Here is a 15,117-nt window from a genome sequence, read left to right as displayed (position 1 = left end):
CTAGAAGCTCAGGGCAAAAGTATGTGGGCACAGATGCTTTTAGTTGGGGAGCTATGGTAGCAGGAGACGAAGATTTTTAATGGCTTCCCTTTTTTCCATGATACGGGATGCAAGGTCATTAGCTGTGAACAAGCCGGGGAGCAGGTGCTAGAGAATCTGCCTTCAGAACATTTTTCACTGCATTTACTCATATATAAGAACTGAACTTGGTATTTCTGCTTAAACATATGGAAATATCTTATGCACATACTCTTGCCAAAGCAGCGTTACTCATCTTTGGTTAGAATTAGCTTGGAAAGTAAACTGTGCAAGTAATGAATTTTGAAAAATAAATTAATACAGATTGAAAACCTTCTTCTCTGCTCCCACTTGTACTGTAAATTTATTCTCTCAAAATTATTTCATGTTCTGAATGTCATTGAGGAATTTAGTAGATCGCTGAGCTGCACCCCACAAGTGGGTTTCTAACCATAATTTAATTGGAAGGGTTGTAACAAAGTTTCACCATATGGGACTGCCAGATGTAATCAATGCAATATAAGTTTGAAGAAGGCATTATTGAGTGTGTCTAAGCACATTTTATAAGCAATGAAAGCTATCATTTATGCAACAGAAATCACTCTAATGTCTTATGAAATTAGGACATCAGTAGAATATATAAGTGTTAGAGAGTTAATGTAGATCAAGTAATTTTGGCTGTAAGATAACATACTATTTAAAGACAAACGTAAGTCAGATAATACAGGTATTACTCACCCTTCCTCCACCCTAACACATCAGTCAAATTTGTAGGCTAACATGGCTTAAAGCTTTTATACTAATACAGTTAATGATACACTTGGAAGCTGATACAATTGGGACTTTAATTTTATTAAACAGAGAATCTGGGCAAATTACTCATTCATTAAGTAGAGGCCCACAAAGTTTTTAATCTGGGGCCAATTAATAGTTTAACACGCTGAAATGGCCAGCCTTGAACTTTTTGTTTGTTATTTGGATTTTTCCAGACCTAAAGGTATTGCAAATCAGTGGCTAATCCTGCAATGAATAAACATAACAAAATTGTGATCCCGAAAGTCTATCGCTCAAATTCCTGAAGGCAGGCTCAGAACGAAAAGAAAATCACACCTGAGGAAACCACAAAAGCAGCATTGTTTTTCCCTGTTCGGGGTTAGGCTGAAGAGGGCTCTTGTACAAGCAAAGAGTTCATCTGTACTAATCGCGTCTCGGGAGCTGTACTGGTATTAAATATTGCTAAAATACAGATGCATATATCCCATATGCTATCAAAACCATGGCACTCCAAAGCTAAAGATTCAAGACTACCCACCATTCAGAGATTAATCATCTGGTATTCTCCCTGACGTTGGCCACTGTTATTTGTCGAACTGTGGTGAATACAACATAAATGTTAACACCTTAAATCATCATGATGTTGAAATCATCCCCTGCACAGGCTAACAAGAACACATGGTGTGAAACCAAAGATGGAAAGGCAAATTCAGATCCTTTGAACTGTATAACCTTTGGTCAGATTAGATAAATACCGGAGAGATGTTCCACTTCAATAATCCATACGGTTAAAGCAGATTAAGGATTTTAAAGCAGTCAAGACCACACGTGTGCGAGCTCAGACACGCATGTGCACACACACACACACACACACACACACTACACAAATTAGAGCAAGGCTACCCGAATTGAAGAATCTCCTGTTGCCAGTGTATGAATTTTCAACCTAGGAATAGTGTGGAAGGACTGGAGGCCTGACTTATCCTCTGGTCAGTTGCCTTCACAGCCTTGGTGTCAGGAGAGCTTATGACAAGTTGCAAAGCCAGGTAGGTGCATCTTCTCTTGACTTTAGTTTTCTAGCTGGTGGCTGGCTCTTCTCCCTCCAGAACCATTATAACATTAGTAAGACCTGATGGATGGCACCACACAGAGGAATTGATGAGTGTAGCCAGCTGGACTACGGAGATATTTGGGCAGCAAGAATAATTTAAGCTTGCCAGTGAAGCACAATGTAAGTAGATTCTAAAACAACCCCCAGAGCAAAGTTAATATGAAAAATTAAAGTTTACTTTTCAATAGTCTGTACGTCGCCTTTCACTGGTGCATGGGGACTAAATGTTTACAGAGAAGTAATAAATGGGCCCTTGAGGATGCTGGGGTTCAAGGCCAATTCTGTTGTACTTGCTGCCATCTTTGAAGGCTGAGTTGTTACGGTTCCTGCTTAGAATGGTATTTCTAGCCCTCTCCCCCTGGTTAACTTCTATTGCTTCTTCATAACTATCTCACTGCAGCTGGCCCCCGAAAGTCATTTCCACTTTTGTAAGCATAGTCCTCAGTGCAGAGTTCTGACTAGAGGATTCTAAACAAATGTCTGTCAGATGAAAGAGAGTAACAGAGAAATAGCTATGTTTGAGGGATATGAATGAAAAGAAACTGGATTAAGAATGGGAAGCGTGAACTTAAGTTCTAACTACCACTAATTAAACAGCAAAACTTTTCCTTTTGCTGTTTCCAAGTCTACTGAGTGGGAATAATAACAATGCCTCTTCCACCTCCTTTGTGAAGTGGTTATGAGAACAAAGGGGCAACAGTGGGAAAAATGGGAACTAACAGAAACCTGGTTTCATAATGGGCAGCCTTAGGCAAATCAATGAAATGGCTGGCACGAATTTCCTATGTCAGGTGTGGATCAAAAAACTTCCCTATCTCTTAGGCTTCTTTTATAAAGGTCTATCCAAATAACAGAAAGTGTGGCTGCCTTTTTATTTACTTTAAAGAATACTTTTGAATTTTAATTTGAAATAATTTTAGACTTACAAAGACATTGAAAAAAAGTAGAGTTCCCATAAAGCCTTTACCTAGTTTACCTAGTTTCCCCAAATGTTAAGATCTTACTTATAACCGATACACAATCATCAAAACCAGGAGATTAACTTTGATATGTTACTATGAACTGATGTATAAACATTATTTAAATTTTTCCAATTATTGCACTTCATTTTTCTGGTCCTGGATTCTATCCAGGGTCTCATACTGCATTTAGTGGTTATGTCTCCTTAGTCTCTCCCTCCTTCCCTTCCCACCTTCTATCCTTTCTTTCTTACTTATTTATTTTAGAGAGAGAGGGCATGCATGCACTTAGTGGGTGGTGGGGTGGGGGTAGAGGAAGAGGGAGAGCAATAGTCCCAAGCAGGATCCACTCCCAGCGCAGAGCCTGATGCAGGGCTCAATCTCATGACCCTGAGATCATGCACTGGGCCAAAATCAAGAGTCGGACACATAAGCAACTAAGCCACCCAGGCACCCCGTCTCCTCCAAAAAAAAATTTTTTTTGAAGATTTTATTTATTTGACAGACAGAGAGGGAGAGGGAACACAATCACAGGGAGTGGGAGAGGGGGAAGCAGGCTTCCCACTGAGCAGGGAGTCTGATGCGGGGCTCGATCCCAGGCCCCGAGATCATGATCTGAGCCGAAGGCAAAGGCTTTAACCCACTGAGCCACCCAGGCACCCCTCCTCCAAATTTTTAAAAACTATCCTGTGGGTAGATATATTAAGACTGCAAATATCCTATTTCTCAACATGTTTTTGGCCACTAATTTTCACATCCATTATTATTCTTATCTGTAACAATTAACAGGTTGTTTGCCAAATGGTGATTTTTCTACTTCCATAATTCTTTGTACATTCATTAATTGGAATTCTCCTGTAAGAAAGAGCTATCCCTTTTCTCTCATTTTACTTATATATTCAAATTACTTATTTGTATCAGTATGGATTCATAGGTCTTTATTTTATTCCATGGGTTATTATAGTCCATCACTATCATTATTTACTTTATTTCTCATATTTTCCTAGATTTGCTATGGCCTTTTTAGATGGCTCAACTCACACAGATCAATGCCTTGCTAAAAATCAATCTACCCCAAGAAATGCCTGTTTGGAGATGTGGCATTTGTGAAAAAATTAAAATGTATAGCTGAAAAAAAAAAACGGTCTGAGTTATCAAGGACACAGGGATCCAGATGCTACCAGTGACAAAAATAAAGATAAAAGACCTATAAGGATACAGAGGTTCAGGCTACTAAATATCCTACACATTTGTACTCCAGCTGGTGACTTATCCATCTGCCAAATGGCAAGAAGGGTGTGTTCAGATAATTATATCCCCTCTTCATCTGAATATACAGAGGCTGTCAAGAAGTATTAAAAGATCAATAACTGCTATCTTACAGTGTGTATGTGTGAGTGTGTGTGTGTGAGAGAGAGATTATTACCAGTTTAGGCCACTTTAATGCAAACTTTTTGAAAACAGATAAAGCCAGTCTTGAGTATGATTTGTCTAACATAAATCCCTGACCATGTTTGTTCATAGTTACTTATTAATTCATCACACAGACTTATACTTTAATGTTTAGTATGTCCCTAGGACTGTGCAAACACCATGGATATAAGCAACAATTACATACTGTCTTTAGTGACCTTTAAGTTCAGTGGAACTGAGGTCCTTTCAAAAAGCTGTGATATTCCAGGTGGTCCTAGAGAGAGCTCTTGGCTTTATCAGTAAAACAGGAGGGTTAGTCTTTGATCTTTAAGATTCTTTTCAGCAGTAAAGTCATCTGATACTGTGATTCACTAACTTCATTATTTTAAAAAATTGCTATTTAATGTGCCTTTCTCTCAAAATATCCCAATCAGTAATAGATGCACTCTTCTTTTTAATAAATCCTTTGTAGCTGTTTAAATACTTACTGAGTCTCACAGAGCTGATCCCCTGTGGGTGGAAAACCTCATTTACATACGGCCCTGGACTCTATTTTTCACACAGAGGCCCAGACTTGTGACATGAAAAAAGTCAGTGGAGACCCAGAATACATTATTTTTAAAGTCAGAGGCAGTTGGTTGCATATTGCAGTTACTTAGTTTTCTTCCTTTGATTAATGGAAATCAAATAGCTAATCTAAATAATTATAGTGGTAGACTAGAAATCGCGTTCATGGCTATGACTGCCATGTTAATTATAAGGGGCATTTGCTTATCTACCTCGTCCAAAATCAGAAAGATGCCTTATCCTATGACTGATGGCCAGATATACTTACTTGGAAGTTTAATTAAAAAAAAAAAAAATTAGAAAAACAGTAACACATACTCATTTTAATAGTAATAGCTAGTACTATGATTTCAGAGGTTACAGAGAAGTAAAAGATGAAAACCAAGATATTTTTAAAAAGACTATTTATGTCATCAAATTCACATTTTATATTTGCTATAATTTCAAGTATGAACAGTGATACTGGTCCGCTTTATATATACAAGGTTCCATTCCTAACCACAGGCTTCTTATAGTTCCCACTCTTCCAACATCTCAACCTAAAATAACAGATCTTTTTATAAAGCACAATACCACAATGAGCTCATCTGAAGGAATCTAATCCTGTCATTTAATTTCTTTAAAACAAGAACCAGGTTTCACATGTAAATTGACTTTAAAATATTGAATCAGTCAGCATAATTGGTTACTTAACCATAATTGGTTACTTAACTTTACATTACTGGTTACAACTTAGAGGTGAAGGTGTGTTGCAGATTAAAAAAATCTTAACTTACTCTAAAACGAAGTCAGGTTAGTGGGACTACTACAATACCATGTGCTTTCTTTCAGTTTCTTAATTAGGAAGTGCTTCCAAACTACTGTCCTGAAATACATCATGGATTAAAATGTAACATTTTTCTGTTTACAGATACACTTATGAAATGTAGATTGGGGGTTATATGTGTACTGCTTATAGTGAGAGGTATGACCTAGTAACCTGCTAGACTTGAAAGATTAAAGTGGAAGTAGAGGAAGGAGTGGATGTGCTGAATGAATATATTTTGAAATATCAGTTCAGACAACAGCATAATGGCTCATTGTGTGGCCTGAGGCTGCAGGAAAGTTACCAATGTTGTCTTGTGAACAGCATTAAAGGAAGAAAAGCAGTAACTCAGGTAGGTCAACAAGGTTAGGTGATCAGTCACAAGGAAAGAGAAAGGGTTAGGGGGAATCCAGGAGGCACACAACTATTGGGGCCTAGGGGTGGAGGCTGGGGATAGGACAAGGTCAGTTTAACCCTGAAACCCATGGATGGGCAGGTATGCAGACCAGCAATGAAAGACTGAGAAATCCTTAAGTGGAAGGAAAAGGATTTAGTTGTTCAAATCTGGGAGCACTTTAGAGTGACAGGAGGAAAATGACAAATGGTAAAAGTTGCTACAACTCGATACAACTACTGGGAACCGTAAGGGTGTGTTCAATTAACTTGTCTTGAATATAGCGATACCAGAAGTAGTTTTACTTCTGATGGATTCATCAGATTAGTGACACGTCCAGGGTGTCCCAAAGATGTGTAAATTCAGATTTTGCACTGTGGATTTTCTTAAAGGCAGGTCATAAACCTTAATGTTATTCTATGTTGACATTTAAAATATTCAAATTTGAACAGCCTCCGTATACTATAGAAAGAACAGCTTGATGCTAGAAACTGCAATTTATGAAAATATATGCTCCACAGAAGTCGGGCACTTCCAATTGCTTAAATATTTCAGTTGCATAAATAATCCAAAAGCTTGTAAACATTTTACAATTATAGACCAGTAGAGGGCTTTAAGAGGCACTTTTATCTATTCCCATTGTCGAAGTTGTGTCTCTGTAGCCAGGGGTCTGGCTGGAAGATGTGGCTCTATTGGTTGATGAATTCCCACAGCCCCCGTTTCTGGGATTTGTGGACATCCTGTGGTGATTCTAACCCTCATCCTTCTCTCTTGCCTGGATTTCATGCCTAATTAACTGATATAAAATGATTGCAGAGCTCACAAATGCTTAAACTGAGGTAAAACAAAGGTAAATGTGGCATAACTGAGTCTCTTCCCATCGGTCACTGGAAGTATAAATAGTTCCCTTGAAAAAGGAGCTTGAAGTAAGGTTCATACATGATTTCAGAGAGGAAGAAATCTACTCTGTCGGCCCCTTTTTCCCCTTTCTAAGAAAAAAAAAAATCATGGACTAGCAACTGTCCTTGGAATTAAATCCAAATTAAAAGATCTGGAGGAACACGCTATCAATCACACATTCTGGTATTTCTCACCAACAGAAAGACAGCAGCACTGTTACAGAATCACTGCAGTTCCATAGAATACACACACATACACACAGAGTTCCATGAATATATATGTACATGCACACACAAACACTTTTGACTAAAAGCATTAACAGTCTTCTGATACACAACCCTCATTTATCAGATATTCCAGTGACATTGGTTTTAGGCTGGTGTTTTTTAACCTTTGCTTTCACACACCTGAGGCATGGAATAAGTTCAAGAATAGACACTCTGGGGGCACCTGGGTGGCTCAGTGGGTTAAAGCCTCTGCCTTCGGCTCAGGTCATGATCTCGGGTCCTGGGATCGAGCCCCGCATCGGGCTCTCTGCTCATCAGGGAGCCTGTTTCCTCCTCTCTCTCTGCCTGCCTCTCTGCCTACTTGTGATCTCTGTCTGTCAAATAAATAAATAAAATCTTTAAAAAAAAAAAAAAGAAAAAAAAAAGAATAGCCACTCTGTAGTAGACAGGGGAGGTGAGGCCAGTAAAGTTTAGGTAGTTTGAAAAAAGCCTCAAAGGTTAATGCACCCACCTCACGGCCCCTCATCCTCAAGCTTTGTGGGAGCCCAGAGTTTTAAAGAATCAGTGGTATTAAAAAAAAATCAGAATTACATTTTGAAGAAGACATTAGGGTGTCTGGCATTTACTGAGTACCTGCTATGTACTAGGCACTTACTATGTTCATTTGTTTTTTTAAATTAAACCCCTCAGTGTCATGAGACAAGAACTTTGCAAAAGAGGAAACAGAAGTTCGTTCATTTATCAACTATTTATTAAGCATCTACTATTTACCAGGAATTTTTCTAGGCATTGGGGATACAGGAGTGAACAGAAGAGACTGTCTGCCTTCGAAACTTACAACTCAGGGCCTCAGAATAGTTGTGTTAACTCACATGAGGTGAAGATGAGATCTGGAAGCAGCCCGAGTTCCACGTACCATATACCATACTTCTAGAGGACCGTCATGTCCCAACCTCTTCTGAACAATCTGGTCTTCAAGTACAAACATCCAAGACAGACTGTTTTTCACTTTAAGCAGGTACCATCTAGCATGGTCTGGGCCCTCCCAGTGGTGAGCACCGCAGGCAAGGGCCCTGCCTCGTGGAGTTTACACTGACCAGATAAATATACATGCAAATATCTTAGTGCAAACTCTGTTAAGTGCAATGAATAAAACATACTGTGCTACATGAATGATTCATGGGGGCCTACTTCCTGTTGGAGAGGAGATCAGGCAAGGCCTCTCTGAACAAGGGTCATGTAGGCTGAGAGCTAAAGGATAAGTAAGAGTTAAAGAGGGAGGCAATATTCCAGACAGAGGGAACAACCTGAAGGTGCAGGAGGCAGGACAGAGCCTTGTGATTGTGAGGAACTGAAAGAAATCAGGAAACAAAATGGAAAGAGGCCAGCTTAAGTAGGTAGGGACCAGATCATACAGGGCCTTGTAGGTAGCAAGAAGGCTGCATTTTCCCAAACTGTAGAACAATTTAAGAAGCTGATATTTACAAAATGGATTATAGGGAGTCCAGAGCAGAAGCTTAAGGACAAATTGAGTGGTTATTACAATAATTTCGGTGAAAGGAGATAGTAGCCGTATTGATGTTGGTAGAAAAGGAGCAGAAAGATTCTGGACATTCTTATTAAGACAGAGACTGGACAGGACATAGGTAATAGAAAAGATGACTTTCAGAGTTCTCCTAGGCCACTTGGGTGAGTGAGGGTGCCCTTCTCTAGATGGAGAAGGTTGGGCGAAAACAGAGAGGGTTGAGAGGTCATTAGGAATTGTGCTCCGGTTAGATAAATCTGAGATGCCTTCATGCCATGCACTTTGGGAGCTAAGGAAGTTGTTAGATAAACAAGGTTAGAGTTCAGAGCACAGGTCTGGGACAACGATATATTTGGGAGTTGTCAGCACATTTAAGACTATCAGGATGGATGAGATTTCCTGCGGGCTGTGGGGGAGATGGCCTATGGCCAAGCTCTAGGAAATTCCATTACATGTAAGACTTGGGAGGATAAAGAGAGAAAATTATCATCCATGTGAGAATAGGGCCTGGCAAAAGGGACACAAGGCATGTTTATTACTCACCTAGAAACAAAATTATATTTTAGTTTCCCTTGAAAAACAGATTCCCAGTTGGAACAATACTCTGTAGGCTGGAATAGCTGATGTATTACGTTGAACCACATGAATTGCCTTTTTTTTTTTTTTTTTGGCAAGTCAGAAACAGTCCAATTTTGGCAACTTCATGAAGTTCAACCTGATACTAACACATTTTGGAACAAAACCCATTTAAATCACGGTATAGTATATAGTCCTAAAATGTTGCCCTTTCACCTATGAAAAGTGATCTTTTGCTTATATTAGAGACTCTTCTATTACCTTAGATGCTGCAAAAGACATTAAAACAAATCATACACACTAATGCTACATAACTCTTACCTATTAGTTCTACCCTGAAAGTCAGGCTGACAGCCTGAAAATGCCATTGACAACCTATCACCATATTCGGACTGCTGAGAACCCCAGTAATCTATCCCCTGGAAAGCACATTCAGCAGGGTAAGCACTTGTGACTTCATACATCTCCAATCTTCCATCTGGCTTAAGAAAATTCTCTTCACTGAGTTGTCAAGACATGTGCCCTTCTCACAACTACGCTTTTTTAGTTTTGCAGTTTTTTCCCTCTCATTTTTATCATTGAGAGGGTTTACACCATTGAATCATTGTGAATCTGTCTACACATACAAATTCAATAATAAACAGTCAAATCGTTTATTGGAAATAAAGAGGCTCTGAATAGGGCTTAAGGGCCTTACAAATAAATAAGGTGACTTTCATAGCAACAAGTTTGTCCGGGTTGTGAAGCTTACTTCCTAGGTTCTAAGGCTGGGTGTTTTGATAGGAATTCTGGATCCATCTGATAAATGAAATCTTAAAGGTTTTCATTGACAACTTATTCTGATGGGGAGAAAGAAGAAAACATTTCTTAAAATATCAGCTGGTGTACTATTAAACAAATACATAAAGAGAAAACTTGTGTGTTGTCAGATTTACAATCAAATGCTTGTCTTTACTTGTATAAAGATAGGAATTACTCCGGTTTGTTGTATATGGTTACTAACTCTCAGGGATGGATTGATTATTTATGCTAGTTAGCTAGCTGAACATTATGTTTCTATATGGGTAAAATACATAATTAATGTTTTTTGGCACTTAAGATGCAGTTATCAAACCAAAAACTAAAGTTTTCCAAATAGGATGACATAAAAGGAAGGTGATATGAACATAAACTAGAGCAACTAAAAAATTTTAAGACCGAAAAGAGAGGAAATGAGACAAAATTTTAAAGTTGACTTCTTTGCTCTGAAGGCAAAGGGAAATTTTTACAGACATGTATCAATGTCTCAATAAGCCATTACTTTTTATAATATGAACCAAACTGAGTACAGGTGAATAAATACAATCCCCTTAAGGTAGATTTAAATGCTTCAGTAGATTCATAATTGTTACTATCTTTTTAGGTTTCTAAGCTTGTTTTAATGTGATAAAATACATATCAAAGTTCTCCCATCTTAACCATTTTTAAGTGTATGCAATTGTTACTTTTTGAACAATTAATCTCTTACTTCTCAGACTCATTCTTCCTTAGTCATTCTTCCTTAGCCATTCCCCTTATCTCATTCTAGGGATCACAAATTGAAATGCCTACAGAAGCCAGGGGCGTAAGGTAAATGACCCTAAGTAGCCCCATAGAAGACAAAAGAGAATGGTGGTGATTGTGGAAAACTGGTATTCAAATACAGTAAACAGACACACACACACACACACACACACACATACAACTTACCTGTGGGCTGACTTCTGACTTATTTTGTAATCTTTGTACAGTACTGAACAGAAGGATAAAAACTATTGTGTAACCCAAATTTTCCCTGAATCTCCGTCATTGTTACTGCCATTTCTGGGTCAGCACCTTGCCTTTGCTTCTTCCCAAGTCTATTTCTGTCCTCTCTTTATTCTTTATGTTGTGTGTTTATTTACTTGTTTCCCTTGAATCCAAATCTAATACCAACACCATATATTCTTTTTTGTTTTTTTAAGATTTTATTTATTTATTTGACAGAGAGAAATCACAAGAAGGCAGAGAGGCAGACAGAAAGAGGAGGAAGCAGGCTCCCTGTCAAGCAGAAAGCCCAATGCGGGGATCAAACCCAGGACCCTGAGATCATGACCTGAGCCGAAGGCTGAGGCTTTAACCCACTGAGCCACCCAGGTGCCCAAGGCCATATATTCCTTTCCAGATTGTTCTACATATTTTAATTCTACACACTCAGTACAAATAGGCTCATGGCTATTCAATGTTCAGTATGGATTACATCTTTGCCAATATAAAATACCTTTTTTTCACCAAATTAAAGCCCTTGCCTTGAATTGTGTCTTATTTTGAAAAATATGGCCACCCCATATTTTTAAATTAATTTTGTCTATTAGTGCTTTGCCACCTTTTGTCTTTAAACTGGTATCATGTTGCCTAGCTTTGTTTCTTTTAAAACCTAATAGTTTGATTTTGTTTTTCAACCAGCCTGGTAATTTCTACCTTTTAATAAAGGATTAAATCTAATAGTAATTGTAATGTATGTGTTTAGCATTTTGTCATGTTTGGCTTTTTCTTTTTACATTGATTGCATTTCTTTCCTTTGTTCTAAAATATGTATTTTCCATGAATGTGAAGGAAAAAATATCTATTGAATCCATGATTTACACAATAAGGCATTTAATATACTTTCTTATATTGCTTTTTGAAGTGATCAGAGATATTTGATCCAGAATTTTATTAACTTTTTCTTACCATAGGAATCTTGTAAGAATTAATTTTAACACCTTGTTTTAAAACAATAGCAACAACTATATAAATGTCATGTTTCATTTCATAGTCCCAATCTTGAATTCTTGATCATTATTTGGCAAGTAAGCATGTAAGTATGCATTTTTTTGTTGGTGGTGATGGTGGTATGTGTGTCTGCCTTTGTATGATGAGAAGATTGTTCTTTTGTTCTTATGCACGCCGAATCACAGCCTAGCTGGATAAGCAGTTTTGAATCGTAAACTTATCCCATTGCAATTCTATACATATTGGCCTGTTACCTTTCATTACTAAATGCTGCAGAAGGGAAGTCTGATGATAAGCTGATTTCTACTCCCTTTATTTTTCTTTGCAGTTAAGGGTCCCCCTCCCTTTCATTTTAAAATAAAAACTTACAAATGAAAAAACAACTTTAAAAAAGCATGGTTAGGGGTGCCTGGGTGGCTCAGTGGGTTAAGCCTCTGCCTTTGGCTCAGGTCATGATCTCAGGGTCCTGGAATCGAGCCCCTCATCGGGCTCTCTGCTCAGCAGGGAGCCTATTCCCCCCTCCCCCTCTGACTACTGTGATCTCTGTCAGTAAATAAATAAAATCTTAAAAATAAATAAATAAATAAGTGTGATTAAATCTTGGTCTCTGTTCATTAATTTTGCCTGGTGTTCTGAGACTAAGTTATATAAATGAGACTATTACCTTCTATTTTATCTGCTAATCTGGGTTCCTTATAATTCAATCCTCCGTAAGTCTTCCCTATATATATTCTTCAATTTTATAATATACAGTTGACCTGTGAACAATAGGGGCTCTGACCTCAGTATGGTAGATAATCTGTGCATAACTTTTGACTCCTCCAAAACTTAATTACTAATAGTCTACTGTTGACCAAAATCCTTACTGAAAACTTGAATAGTCAATTAACACATACTGTGTATATATTTATATACTCTATTTTTTCAATAAAGCCAGAGAAAATATTAAGAAAATCATAAGAAATACATTTTTACAACTATATTTATCAAAAAATTGACATATAAGTGCACCCGTACAGTTCAAACTTGTATTGATCAAGAGTCAACTATACTCACATTTTTACATGCACATTTTTAAGGCATACAGTTTAGCAGGTTTTTATGTATTCATTAAACTGTACCATCACCACTATTTAATTTTAGAACATTTCATCATCCTAGAAAGAAACCCTATAACCATTAGAAGTGACTCTACATTTCTCATGTCCCTTGGCACTAATCTATTTTGTCTTTATGGATTTGCCTATTCTGAGTATTTTACATAAAACATAGCTTGTTGTGTCTTGCTTTTTTTAACCCACTGTTTTCAAGACATTCATGTTGTAGCACCTATCAGCACCTCATTCCTTTTTATGGTAAAATAACATTCCACTGCATGGGTATACACATTCATTGAGGGGCAGTGGGCTGTTTCTGTCTTTTATTTTTGAGAAGGGGTAGGGGGTAGGGGCGAGGGGGAGAGAAAATCTTAAGCAGGATCCATCCCTGAGATCAGGATCTGAGCTGAAATAGAGAGTCAGATGCTTAAGTAAGGCACCCAATACCACCCAGGCACCCCTGTTCACACTGCTTTTTGACTATTAATTATGCTCCTATGTAACATTTGTGTACAAGTTTTTGTGTGGACATATTTTTTCAATTCTATTAGGCATATGCTTAGAGTGGAATTGCTAGTTCATGTGCTAACTATATGGTTAACATTTTGAGTACTAGCCAAATTGTTTTTCAGTGTGGCTGTACCACTTTGTAACCCCTCTAGGAGTTTATAAATGTTCAATTTTCTCTATATCCTAATACTTGTTATTGTCTATCTTTTTTATTTTAGCCATCTAATGGATATGAAATAGTATCTCATTGTGGTTGATTTGCCTTTCCCTAGTAGCCAACATTATGCATATTTTCATTTGCTTATTTGGCATCTGTGTATCTTGTTTGGAGAAAGAAATGTCTGTTCAAATCCTCTGCTTAATTTTAATTGGTTGTCTTTTATTTTTGAATTATAAAAAAGTTCTTTACGTCCTTTGGCTATAAATCTCTTCCCAAATTTTGATATTTAGATATTTAGAAATATTTTAAAATATAATTATATTTAAATCAAATGTATTATATATATAATATATATTTAAATATTAAATATTTAATTTAACCGGCAATTAACACATACTTTGTATATATTTACACACTATTTTTTTAATAAAGCTAGAGAAATTAAGAAAATCATAATGTTTAGTACATTTATCAAAAAAATTGACATGTAAGTACACCTGTACAGTTCAAACTTGTATTGATCAAGAGTCAACTATACCCACATTCATAATTTTAATTTATATTTAAATATATATATACTATACATAATATATATTTAAATATTTACAAATATTTAATCCCTTCCTGTGGTTTGTATTCTCATATTTTTTGTGTCTCTTAATCACAAAAGTTTTAAATTTGATGAAGTTCAATTTACATTTTCTTTTGGTTACTAATGCAAGATGGTGACAATTTACTCCTATGTTTTCTTCCAAGCATATTACAATTTTAGCTCTTATGTTCGGGCCCATGATCCATTTTGAGTCATAATTTTTGTACATGGTGTGATACAGGGTCCAATTTCATTATTTTGTAGGTGGATGTCCAGTTGTCTCAGTATTAGTTCTTGAAGACTATCCTTTCTCTTGACAAAAATTAATTGACTATAAAATTAAGGGTTTGTTTCTGGACTCTCAGTGCCACTCTACTAATAAGTATATGTTTAGGTACACTGCATTTTCACATAAGTTTTAAAATCTTGTCAATTTTTTAAAAAAACGATCTATTTTGATTCATAGCAATAATATTGTTTCCATCCAGAAACACAAGGTATCTCAATTTATTTAGGTCTTCTTTCATCTTTTGTAGTGATGTTTTGTACATTGTCTTATGTTTTTGGTATACAAGTCTTGTATTTCCTAAGCAATTTTTTGATGCTATTTCAATTGGATTAAAGTATTTTGGTTTTGGATGTTCATTGTCAGTATATAGAAATATAATTGATGTCTTTATCTTATATCCTGCAAACTTGCTGAACTTGTTCTAATAG

The 15,117-nt window shown here is 36.8% G+C and overlaps 1 protein-coding gene across 3 annotated transcripts in view; it reads right to left on the bottom strand.

Annotated features, from left to right (window-relative positions):
* SERPINI1 (serpin family I member 1) overlaps positions 1-15,117 on the bottom strand; it is a 71,705-nt gene that overhangs the window by 46,379 nt on the left and 10,209 nt on the right. The gene's annotated exons all lie outside the window — the stretch shown is intronic.

The sequence above is a fragment of the Mustela putorius genome, unplaced genomic scaffold (assembly GCF_011764305.1).
Source record: "Mustela putorius furo isolate JIRA1106 unplaced genomic scaffold, ASM1176430v1.1 tig00003834_pilon_pilon_pilon, whole genome shotgun sequence".
In the NCBI taxonomy this organism is placed as follows: domain Eukaryota; kingdom Metazoa; phylum Chordata; class Mammalia; order Carnivora; family Mustelidae; genus Mustela; species Mustela putorius.
This window is presented reverse-complemented; position numbering and strand designations above follow the sequence as displayed.